Source organism: Geotrypetes seraphini, chromosome 5 (genome assembly GCF_902459505.1).
Source record: "Geotrypetes seraphini chromosome 5, aGeoSer1.1, whole genome shotgun sequence".
Taxonomy (NCBI): domain Eukaryota; kingdom Metazoa; phylum Chordata; class Amphibia; order Gymnophiona; family Dermophiidae; genus Geotrypetes; species Geotrypetes seraphini.
Window position 1 is genome coordinate 139998990 of NC_047088.1, and position 12068 is coordinate 140011057.

Below are 12068 nucleotides of genomic sequence, written 5' to 3' on the forward strand. Positions count from 1 at the left end.
TGATCTTATCCAGGCTGCTGAAATTAGGTAAATTGATGCCGGGAGTCCAGGTGGAATACGCAGGCCTTCCAGGGGAGGGGGGGCGCAGTCTTTCGGGGAGATAGGCAGGCTTTCAGGGGTGCGGTGCAGGCTTACAGTGGGGACAGGCAGGCCTTCAAGGGGTAAGGCAGGCCTTGGGTGCAGGCCTTCAGGGGGGGACAGGCAGGCCTTGGGTGCAGGCCTTCAGGGGGGACAGGCAGGCCTTCAGGGGGTAAGGCAGGCCTTGGGTGCAGGCCTTCAGGGGGGAACAGGCAGGCCTTGGGTGCAGGCCTTCAGGGGGGGACAGGCAGGCCTTGGGTGCAGACCTTCAGGGGGGACAGGCAGGCCTTCAGGGGTAAGGTGTAGGCCTTCATGGGGGACAAACCTTCAGGGGAATGGGCCCTGGTGTAGAAGTACATGGAGGGAGCGAGGGAGGGAAGGGGGGGGTTCAAAGATACGTGCATATGCCGGACTTTGGGGGGAAGAAATAATGAGTCTAAAAATAGAGGGGAGAGAGAGAGAGAGATGATGGGCAATGGGATTTAGGGAGGGAAGGAGCAGAAAGGGGGAGAAGTTGGACACAAGGGATGGTGTGGAGGGGGGGATAGAGATACTGGATAGGAGGGTGGTTGGGAAAAGAAAGGGAGAGATGCTGGATGAAAGGGTAGTTAAGAAAAGGTAGATCTGTGGATGGAGACGAAAAAAAGGAAAGGTGCCAAACCTCCAGGGGAGGGAAGGGAAGGACAGAGAGCTAGAAGATTGATGGTTAGCATGGAGAAAGAAGAAAGAAGGAGTCATTGGCAAGCAAGTTATCAGAAGACAACCAGAGCCTGGGACCAACAAGATCTGAATAATGACCAGACAACAAAAGGTAGAAAAACTAATTATATTTTCTGTTTTGTGATTACAATATGTCAGATTTGAAACGTGTATCCTGCCAGAGCTGGTGTTAGACCGCAAATGTGAGCTAGGATTTAACAGAGAGAGGAAAAGTCTTTTTTGTTTGTTTACACCATAGCACCAGTGTAGTTAGGAGAAGGCAAAGGGGGTGAAGAGGCTATAAAAGGGGTGAAGAGGTTATAAAATAAACCCACCAGGATGTTTAAACCCCCCCCCCCCCAAAAAAAAAAAACACACCCAATTGGGCAGGAAAATTGAATCGAATCGAAAAATCGATTCAATAGGCTGAATCAAACCGGTCAATCCCGTACAAATCCAACCTGTTGCTCTGATACCACCGAGGGCAACACTCACACCAGGCGGTTAGCAAGAATTTTAGCCATAAGCTTAGCCTCATAATTCAACAGGGAGATTGGTCTATATGATTCCGGTAAGAGAGGATCCTTGCCAGGTTTCAAAAGGACAATAATTTGCGCTAATTTCAAATACCGGGGGAGGAAGCCCTCAGCGACACTGAGATTGTAAACATCCGCCAACACGGGAGTGATCTCCTCCACCAGCAATTTATAAAACTTTGCCCAATGGACTAACCCGAATCGCCCACTCCATCTCAGCAGCTGTGAAGGAATGTTTCAGGACCTCAGAGTCCCGAGGAGAAAAGCTGGGTAAATCCACACTGTCAAGATACATTTACCCATCCAGAACCTCCATCCCCAAGTCCGCATACAAATCTGCAAAAAATGTCTGCAAAAAGAGCTCACAAATCTCCCCTGATCTATGATGAAGGACACCATGTGAGTCACGAAGGGTAGTAATGTATTTGCGCCCCCTATGTGTAGTGACCAAACACGCCAACAACTGGCTACTTTTATTGGCAAAGTGAAACATTTGAAATTTAAAATGCTCTTGTACCCTCATCGCCCCCAATGTACAGTGCTCCCCCGTGAATTCATGGTTGGTGGTTCGCGGTCCCGGTCATTTGTGGTATTTTCCGACCGTGAATGGCCAGTCAGGGGAGGCAGGAGAGGGCAGCTGGAGAGGCAGGAGCTGTATGCTCCGACCGCCTCTTCCTGTACTAAAGTCGGGCCTTACCAATCAGGAGCTGCGTGTCAAAGCAGGGAAATGTCCATTCTCAAAAAAAAAAAAGTCCAAAATGTGGGTTTTTTTTTTTTTTTTTAGAATGGCCTTCCTGTACATTGTCACAGTGCTGGTAAAGGAAACCCTACAGTGCACAGAAAACAGGGATGGAGGCACAGACTGGACTGGAGGAGATGCACTGCAGTACCATCAAAATCCTTTACCCACCAGTTCTAAAACTGGTCAGTTAGTTAAAGCCTGTTCTAATCTCACTAAAAGGCTAACAGGGAAAGAGCAGGGACTACCAGGCCCAGCATGCCCCAGGGTTAGAGCAAGGCAAACTAGGGCTGGAATGGTTAGCTAAATCAGTTCAGATGCAAGCAGTTGCAATCAGCCCAAAACAACCCTGAGAGTGGATAGCCTGAGCCAGGGGAGCTCATGTGAGGGGAATGCTAATCAATCCCAGAGAACTGAAAAGGGAGTGGTTAGGAAGAAGAAGGGAGCTCACCCAGGGAAGCTCATCCCAGCTTCCAACTACAGACTGAAGGACCCTGAAGAAAGTCTACTCCAGCAAAGGGCTGGCAATCAGCAAGCAGTCACCCCACCAAAGGCTCAGGTACAGTCCTCTAATTTTGATACTGATTTTTGTTGTGAGGACTGCCAGTGCTGGAAACATGCTTGCTGAATAGAGAAATAAGCTGAAACTACTTGTGGAACTGATTAAGACCCAGATATTGTTTTTTTTGGTTTTGAACTGTGATTTTTCTTCTGTTGGTAAGTATCAGTGGCTAAAATAGAAAACAGAGTAGGGTTAAATGGTCAATAGTCTCAATGGAGGGGTCTGTGCTGGGACCACTACTTTTTAACATATTTATCAGTGATCTAGAGATGAGAATAACTGGTGAGATAATTACATTTGCTGATGACACAAAGTTGTTAATTCGCAAGAGAATTGTGAAAAATTGCAGGAGAATATTGAGAGACTGGGAGTCTAGGCATCAAAATGGCAGATGACATTTACGTAATATGAGCAAGTGAGAGTATATACCAGGCTCTATGAGAGCTACAGATATAATGGCTACTCCTCGTAGAGCAGCAAGTAGGTCCCTGGAGTAGCTTACAAGGGGCTGTTGAAAAGTTCTCAGCCTAACTAAGAAGGGAATGATGTGGAGTCATGAAACTTACATATTATTCCACACTTTTCTTGACACTTTTTGTTTCAATGATAATGAAATAAAACATAAAGTGTGGAATAACGTGTTGGGCAGAGAACTTTTCATCAGCCCCTTGTGGTCAGTGCTGTAGACTGTAGAGAAAGGGACTCAGGCCCTTATTCTACTCTAACTGGAACATTTGTAGTGGAAAGTGTGAGCACCCCTTCAAACCTACAAAATAGGTACTGAACTTACATATAGGTGGCACCTGCAGGCATAAGGGCTATTGTAGTAGTAGTATACCACTGTGTCACAAACTTTTAAGTTGTGGCACACTAATTTCGGAGTTGCGGTTGGAGGTCACCCAGAAATGCGTGGTTGTTGATCAATGACATAATGCACATACATGATGTCATCATGTCGATGTCCGTGCAAGCACGGATGTCCTCCAGCTGCAACCCTGGGCCTCTTATTACCGCCGGTGGTGGGGAGGGAGGGGAGGGGTGCTGCAGAAGGAGCACACCTGGAATCCTTTGGGGCACACAGTTGGGTACAGTACATTTTTTGTTATTCCTGGAAGGCTCACCATATAAATAAGGAGTTATGATGTGATGTGTACCTGGGACCTTTTATATGAAGTTCACTGCAATGCCCCCTAGGCTGCCCCACTGCTCATCTGGGATGTCTTTGTGGCCGGTCTAGTAAAACTGCTGGCCCCCAGACATCCCAATGGCATGTTTTATGCATTTTCCCTTGGGTGGTTTTTTGTTTTTTTTTGTTTGAAGCCGCACTGAGCACAAAAATGTTTAAAATAGGGTAATTTTCAAAGTAAAAAGACATTTTTCCTGGATATTTTAAATTTTTTTTTTTTTTTTTTTACAAAACATCCAAAATTAGATTTGAACATCATATTGAAAATATTCAAGTTTCAAGTTTATTTAAAATATTTGATTTAATCACAAAATCCAAATCCAATGCGATTTACATTTAGTTAAAAATTGGATTAAAATAATTTTTTTTTTTTAAAAACAGGACAATTAGTACTAATTATAATAAAATAATACGTTAGAGAAAGGGAGGCGAAAAAAAGTGGCTTAAATACAATTCAAAAACAAATAAAAAGGAATAGGTAATGAAACAAGAGGTTAGGGAACGTTACCCATTTAATTTTCACTTTGTAGTGTTCCTAGTCCAATGTAAAATCATAAAATTTAAATGAATCAGTTAAAAGCGTCCTTAAAAAGCCAACTTTTTAGGAGATTTTTAAACTTGCTGAGTAATTTTTCTTCTCTTAGTATGTTTCCTGATTTCTTTAGTAATTTGTGGGTCCTTTTACTAAGGCGCGCTAACCGATTTAGCGTGTGCTAAATGCTAAGGTGCCCATTATATTCTATGGGGCGCCTTAGCATTTAGCGCGCGCTAAATCAGTTTGGGCTCTTTAGTAAAAGGACCTCTTATATGGCAGTGAGGAAACATGAATGCAAAAATAAAACAAATTTTAAAAGAAATAAATAGCATGTGATTTACTATTTGGTAATAGCATGTGCTATTAGAAAATAAAATGGAATGATATTAAATGAATTTAAAAAAAATAACTTTTTTTTTTTTTTTTACCTGCTTTTCCATGGCACAAAAGCATACTCCAAAAGTATCATCAGTCCAGAAACCATTCAGGGCCTAGAGTGATGCAGTTGCATAGTCTAATATTCCCCCTCCTTTACAAAGCTGTGCTAGCGTTTTTTAAACGCTGGCTGCGGCAGTAACAGCTCAAACTCATAGGAATTTTATGAGCGTCAGAGCTGTTACCATGGCAGCCGGTGCTAAACATGCCAGTGCGGCTTTGTAAAGGAGGAATATTATGACCTAAATGTATCCACAGATCTTTCTTTTATCATGTTTTAATAACTTGATAGAGGTGGGGATATAATTAGTTGTCTACTATATGTATCTATGATACTGTCCAACAAACATTACATTTTTTTCAGAATAATTTTAAATTCAGGAGAAAGGCTTTTTGACCTGAAAATTGGGGGGGGGGGGGAAGGAAGATTTTTCATTCTTTATGTTTACTTCCCCTTCCCTATTCTCTCACAGTTCTGTCATTCTGTTCCCTTTTCAACTATTGTCATCTTGTGCTTAAAGTCATTTCCTCAGTTTCTGGACTTTGATCTCACTAGTAGTCCTGTCACCAGACACAGACATCTATGTAAACTACTGTTGCAGATTTCTTAAAATGCTAATCTTGCATTTTGGTGGATTTTGCAATCTTAGGTGACACAAAAGGAATTCATGATAAGTAGACATGAAATACTGTAATTTTGCAGTGTTAACAAAATCTTCTATGTCAGTTTCACCCTTTTCTGAAATCAGTGAGGATTAAATCATTTCTCCAGATTTGATAGTTTTATGGTAGGGTTGGGGTTTTTTTAAGCAAAAGAGGAGAACAATTTGTCATAGCCAAAACTGTGGCCTCAGTTCTTTTCTGGTTGTTTAAAATGGGATTTCTGTACATTAGGCCCAATTTCCTATGCATAGGTAAATTACAATCCTTATTTCTGGATTTTTTTGAGGAAGCAAAGAGCTAGAAATTTTCAAAAAGTCCCATTATAAAGATAACTTAAGCAGAAGAATAAGCTTTGTTGATGTGCTCAGCTGAAAGGTGATTTATCAATAATAATAAATTAAATTAAAATAATATTTAACTATTAATACTTCTTGCATTCCCTTCCATTCTCTTCCCAGGATGAGTGGGAAGGGCAGTTTTCCACTATTGCAAATCTTAAGTTCTGGGGCTTCCCTTCTCCTGTTATCCTAATGGTATAATCTTTATGAGCCTCACATCCTTGTAAACATAGCAGACAAAAACCAAGCCACTTTAAAAACCTTCTGCATCCCCAATCCTCAGCCTCAGAGCCAAAGGTCTAGACATCAGGGACTGATCACTGCCCATATCTATAAAGGCCACCACTTTTACCCCAGCCACCCCTTTTTAGGGCCTGATATCCTTCCTCTTCTTCTTGCCCTATTCCCTGGCCTACCCCTGAGAAGGTGCACTGGATGATCTTTCTTTCTTTTTTTGTTTTTTTTAATGTACTTTATTAGCAGTGGTGAAATATATACAAACGCAAATGCCATCAAAGTTGGACACTCAAGAAAATTAATAGGTATAACAATGGCGATATGAACTACAGTCTGTTTACTGCGAGGGTTCCATAGTTCATGAACTGATTCATTCATTTATTTATTTGTATTTAACAATTTATATATCACATAAAACTATGCGGTATACACATTTGCTACATACATATTATCCTGCTCGCCCTTTAGTTGCTTAACATTTGAAACAAGACAAAAGACAAACATAGATTTCCAATCCCCCAAAGAAAAATAATACTATCTTGAAACAAATCATAATATCAGTACAGACATTGTCAAATCACAATTTCCACGAAAAAAATACAGAAAAGCATTGAAATTACATTCAAGGCAGAAATATTCATAACACTATTTTTTGAAGCTGAAGAGACTACTGAAACATTAGCATAGGAAGGCATTAACAAATAGCTGCATTTTTAACATTTTCTTAAAATTCATGTATGGTATTATTGTTTATTGCGATGGGGACATTCTTTCTGAAAGTGACCTATTTCTATACAACTGAAGCATCTCGGAGGGGTCCATGAACCTAGGCCTGGACTAGTTCTCAGGAGCTCCCATCTCCCCCTCCCTCCAGTCTTCGGAATTACTCCTTTTTCTAGCCAAAACATCCAAGTGCCAATTTTTGAAATTGACTTTCTGGATGTCTTGCTAGGCTTCTTAGCTTTTGTGCTTCCAAAGTTCAATAGGGCATGTTGGAGGCAAGTTATGGGTAGGCTTTGGGTGTGCTAAGACTTTGATACCTTGTGCTGATAATTGAACTTTTCCCAGGATGACTAGGACGGAACTTAGATGTCTGAGACTAGACCTGTTTTAAAAGCCTCTAAGTGCCAAAAAGGTACCCAAACTGATCATATGGCCACTAGAGGGATTAAGTAATGACCTCTTGCAGTGGTCACTGACCCCCCTCCCACCCCATCCCAAATCTGAATGAAATAGGACATACCTTTCTCTAGAACAGCAGCACTTGGTATGGGAAAACCTAGTAGAGCATCACACAGGTGTCTTAAGTTGCCTGGTGGATGGTCTAGTGAATCATAGAGAGGAGGACCCTTGTCCATAAGCTACTCTAAAAACTATATTTCTGGTGGAAAGTGTGAAGCCACCAAAACCCTACTATACTGCCATACAGGTACCATCCGTAACCATAATAGCTGTTGGGTTGGTAGACAAGTGGGTATAGCAGGTTTTGTGTGAGTTTTGCAAGGCTCACTCTAAATTATAAGGGTGTTATGGTGAGATGTACATCTGGTACCCTTTATATGACGTTTACAGCAGTGCCTCCTAAGGTGACACACTGCTGTTTTGGTATTTTTGTGTAGCCGATCTATTACAGTACTGGCTTCTCCTATGTCCAAATGGTCTGGATTTGGACATTTTTGTGGTCAAAAATGGCCATAAAAGTTAGGTGTCCTGAGTTTGGACATCCTGATGGCCAAAACATCTAAGTAGACTCTTTTCTAAATAAAAAAAATGTGGACGTCCAGCAGTTTCAAAATTGGATGTTTCTTCACACCTGATTTTTGGATGTCTTACAGGAAATGTCCAAAGTTGGACTTTGATGCACTATCGATAATGGCCCTCCATGTCTGCTCTGGAGCAGGCATTATGTCTGCACATTCAATATTGATGCTAATGCTCCAGGATTTGCACCAGTATTTTGTAAAGCCACATAGGCACCTTACATGTCTTTATAAATTAGGGCCAAAATTGACATCTTCTAGCTCTCTAAACCTGGATACCCCATTTTAAAATGACTTGTCATTACCTTCATAGTCTTGATGACAATCCTGGTTTGCTTTTTCAATAAGCCCTTGTACTTCTGCCTATGTTTCCTCTCTATGCTTTGAAGCCTAGATTCCTGATAGGATTTTATAACTTCCTCAATGCTGTTGCTCAGCATTAGAGAATGACAAGGGGGAAAATTCTGTTCCCGTCCCCGGACCACCATCCTCTGCACCACCCCGTCCCCACTGGTCCTTTCACCGCCCCGTCCCTGTCTCTGCCGTCCCCTTCACCGCCCTGTCACCGTCCCCGCTGCCTCTTTCACCGCCCCGTCACCGTCCCCATCTTCAGCGTCTTCTCCTCTCCATCTCCCCATCCCCAGCACCCTTCATGCGGTCCAGCAGCTTCCTCCCACCGGCCAGCTGTGCATTTCCCTCCCTCCCTCCTTTTCCCTTACCTTTCTTCTTGAAACTGGCGATTTCTATAAGGCTACGAGCTGTATTACAGCCGGATCCTTGAAGTCGCATCGGGTTGCCTGCTAGAATAGTCTCCTCAGATGCAACCAGAAAAAGGAAATTGTGTCAGAGGAGATTTTTTCCAGCAGGCAACGTGATGCGACTTCAAGGCTTCGGCTGTAACCTTATAGAAATCGCCAGTTTAAAGAAGAAAAGGTAAGGGAAAAGGAGGGAGGGAGATGCTTGGCCGGCCAGCGGGAGAGAGTGGGCTACCGGATCGAACCCTCGTTCACCGTGCGTTCACTACTTGTTCACTGCCCATTGCTACTATTCACTGCTCCTCGGGACGGTGAATGGCCTTGTCCCCGAACTCGTGGTGACCTTTTTTTTGGTCACCGTTTCGGCGAGTTAGCCGCGGGTAACAACCACCATGTCATTCTCTACTCAGCATCTTGAAGCCAACCATAGTCAATACCCCAGAGCGTGGTTCAATTCAGTTTAGAATCTATCGTATTTTTCGCTCCATAAGATGCACTTTTTCCATCCCCAAAAAGGGGGTGGAAATAAGGGTGCGTCTTATGGAGTGAATACCCAACACCCCCACCCTCCCCATTACCTTTTCTTTCATTGTCACCCTCCCTTACTAGACGCGGCTGTCTGCCTGGTCCTGGCAAGCAGTGACGGCTGATGCAGCTTGCGGCTCACGTCCTCTTCTTTTCCCTTGCAGGCAGGCCCCGCCCACGTTACCTTTTTTTTCATTCTGTCACCCTCCCTCGCTAGACGTGGCTGCCTGCCTGGTCCCAGCAAGCAATGATGGCTGATGCGGCTCGTGGCTCGAGTCCTCTTTTCCCTTGCAGTGGAGTGGCGCACAGGGCTGCCTGCCTGGTCCCGCGCCGATTCCCGCAAACAGTCTCATGGGAAGTGGCGCAGGACCAGGCAGGCAGCCCTGTCTAGTGAGGGAGGGTGACCTAATGGAAAAAAAAGGTAACGGTTGGGGGGGCTTGCCTGTCTGCCAAATTAAACAGAGGGAACAGGGAGAAGCTGGGCCTGCCTGGGGGTGCTGCCTGGGAGGGGAGAGGCCTGCTTGCTTAGGGGGGCTGTCTGGGAGGGGGAAGCCTGCCTGTCTGGGGGGCTGCCTGGGAGGGGGAGGCCTGCCTGGGAGGGGGAGGCCTGCCTGCCTGCCTGGGGGGCTGCCTTGGAAGGGGGAGTACATCCCGGCCTGGGGGGATGCCTGGGAGGGGGAGGTCTGCCTGCGTGCCCTGTCCCTACCTGCCTGACAGTCACTAGGCCTGCCTGCCCTGTCCCGGCCTACCACTAGACCGCCAGAGGGGCGACAGGGTACAGATCCTAGCAGGGAGGGGGGACAGGGTGCAGAGTTTGGCAAGGAGTGTGGGGTTGGGTGCAGAGCCTGTCATGGAGAATTTGGTTCAAAATGGTTTTTTTCATGTTTTCCTCCTAAATCTGAGGTGCCTCTAAAGGTGAGGTGTGTCTTATAGAGCAAAAAATACGGTAATTTTCAAGCACAATGAATGAAGCCCATGCAGGTAGAGGTAAAGCTATGGTCACAGGAAAAATGAATACACTAAACCCCCACGAATTCGCAGTTCACATATCATGGACTCAGTAATTTGCGGTATTTTCCGACCACCTCTTCCTGGTACTAAAGTCATGGTTACACCAATCAGGAGCTGCTTTGACATGCTATCTGGCGTATCAAAGCAGCTCCTGATTGGTGTAACCATGACTTTAATACCAGGAAGAGGCGGTCAGAAAATGTGCCCGGCTTCATAAGTACAATTTAAGCACCCGCTGGTGCCCCAGTTGCCCTCTCCTGCCTTCGATCAGCTGAAAAACCGTATTTGCAGTTATTCAAAATTTGCGGGTGTTCCTGGAACTTACTTCCCCAAATTTCGGAGGAGTACTGTATACATAGTTTCTGTGCTCAGAGAGGTAGGGCTACCACAGCTATATTTGATAGCAGTGGATCCAGGGTTGTTCATCTACTTTGGTAGAAAATGAAAAAGGAGCAGATTTGCAAGGAGAAGGTTGTTTAGAGAAAGAAATGTAGCCTATCAGTTGGGAGGACCAGCAGGATTTGGAAGGAAGGGGCTGATCCTTTTCCCTAATACCTAGACATCAGACTTTCCCTTCTGCTCTGATGAAAAATTTTCTCAGAGGAGAATGACATTAACCTTTGTTTTTTTCAAAGTGCAATTATTCATCATAATTTTTATATTCCTTTTTTCCAAGAGTCCATTTTATCCACTTTGTAGTTTTTGCTAATTAACGTAGTTCTTGAGGAATTACTGTCTTCCTGTTGGTGGAGTAATTTCCAGATTTATTGATGTCTTACCTTAGTTTATCTGGTTTTCCATTTCTTCTTGTTACATTGTTCTAGTTCCCCATTAATATCAACATGAATGGCCTTTACCATCGATTTATCCTTATGGCATTCTATGCTACTGCTCTTTCATCTGTCAAGACTCTTTCATATGAAGTACTCCTAAGCAGCTTATAATGCTCTAAAACAGGGCTGTCCAAGAAGGCAGTGCAGGCAAATCTTTCTCATGCATATTCACTTTGGATATCCTGGCCTGCCAGACCAGTAGATCTCGAGGAACGGACTTGGGCAGTCCTGCTGTAAAATATCTTCATTGCCTCCTGCATTTTGGAGTTTCTCTTAGTGCTCCAAAGTCAGGGTGTCTTTGGTTAAGGTTAAGCTACAGGATAATAGAAACCCCAAAACAATCAGTAATACAAAAGGTCAGCAGCTTTTCAAAAATACAGTCAAACCTCAGTTTCGAGTAACGCGGTTTGCGAGTGTTTTGCAAGATGAGCAAAACATTCTCGCAAACAGTGACTCGCAAACCAAGCGTTGACTCAATTTGCGAGCACACCCCCCCTCCCCCACTCGAACTGGCATCGCCCCCCCCCCTGCTGGAAGCAGCATTCCCCATCCATCCAAACAAGCCCCTTACCCCATCTGGCACCGGCACGCAGCACCAACTCACAGGAAGTGCCAGTGCTGGTGAATGAAGATCCCGCCTCTTGCCTGGACTGGGCCTTAAGCATAGAGTTCCATTGAGCATCGGAAGCAGCGCATTCAGCGTGCCGGCCTGCGTTAAAACCCGCTATCTCTATTTTGTAAAAGAGAGGAGGTTGACTCTCACTATCCTAGGTACAGGTAAGTCCAAATTAACTAAAATATTTTCTTAAAAGATCTAATAAGTTGCTACCAATTAAAGCTATACTAAATAACATTTTTTTACTATTTGGCCAAATACAAATAATTAAAAATATTATTTGGCTGAATACAAATAAAGAACTATGGACTAGATTCACTAAGGTCACGGATTGGATCCGTGTCCAGGGGGGCTGATTCACGAATCACCCTCATGCAAATGAGAGCGATTGGAATCACACCCCCAACTGACTGCCAGGATCGCTCTCTAGTGATTCCGATGCATGTATAGACTATCAGCACAAAATCTTTTTTTTTTTTTTCTTTAACTTTTTCACTAGCCCGTGGCTTTAACCCGCTTTAAACACGTGAGTTATAACCATGGGCTCGCAGTTTGGGTAT

The 12068-nt window shown here is 44.1% G+C and overlaps 1 protein-coding gene across 1 annotated transcript in view; it reads left to right on the top strand.

Moving 5' to 3' along the window:
- Positions 1-2496: 2496 nt before the first annotated feature.
- Positions 2497-12068, top strand: part of GPR1 (G protein-coupled receptor 1) — a 160047-nt gene continuing 150475 nt past the window's right edge. Inside the window, exon 1 of the mRNA XM_033945845.1 lies at positions 2497-2611. The gene's annotated coding sequence lies outside the window, so the exon portion shown is untranslated. The remainder of the gene's footprint in view (positions 2612-12068) is intronic.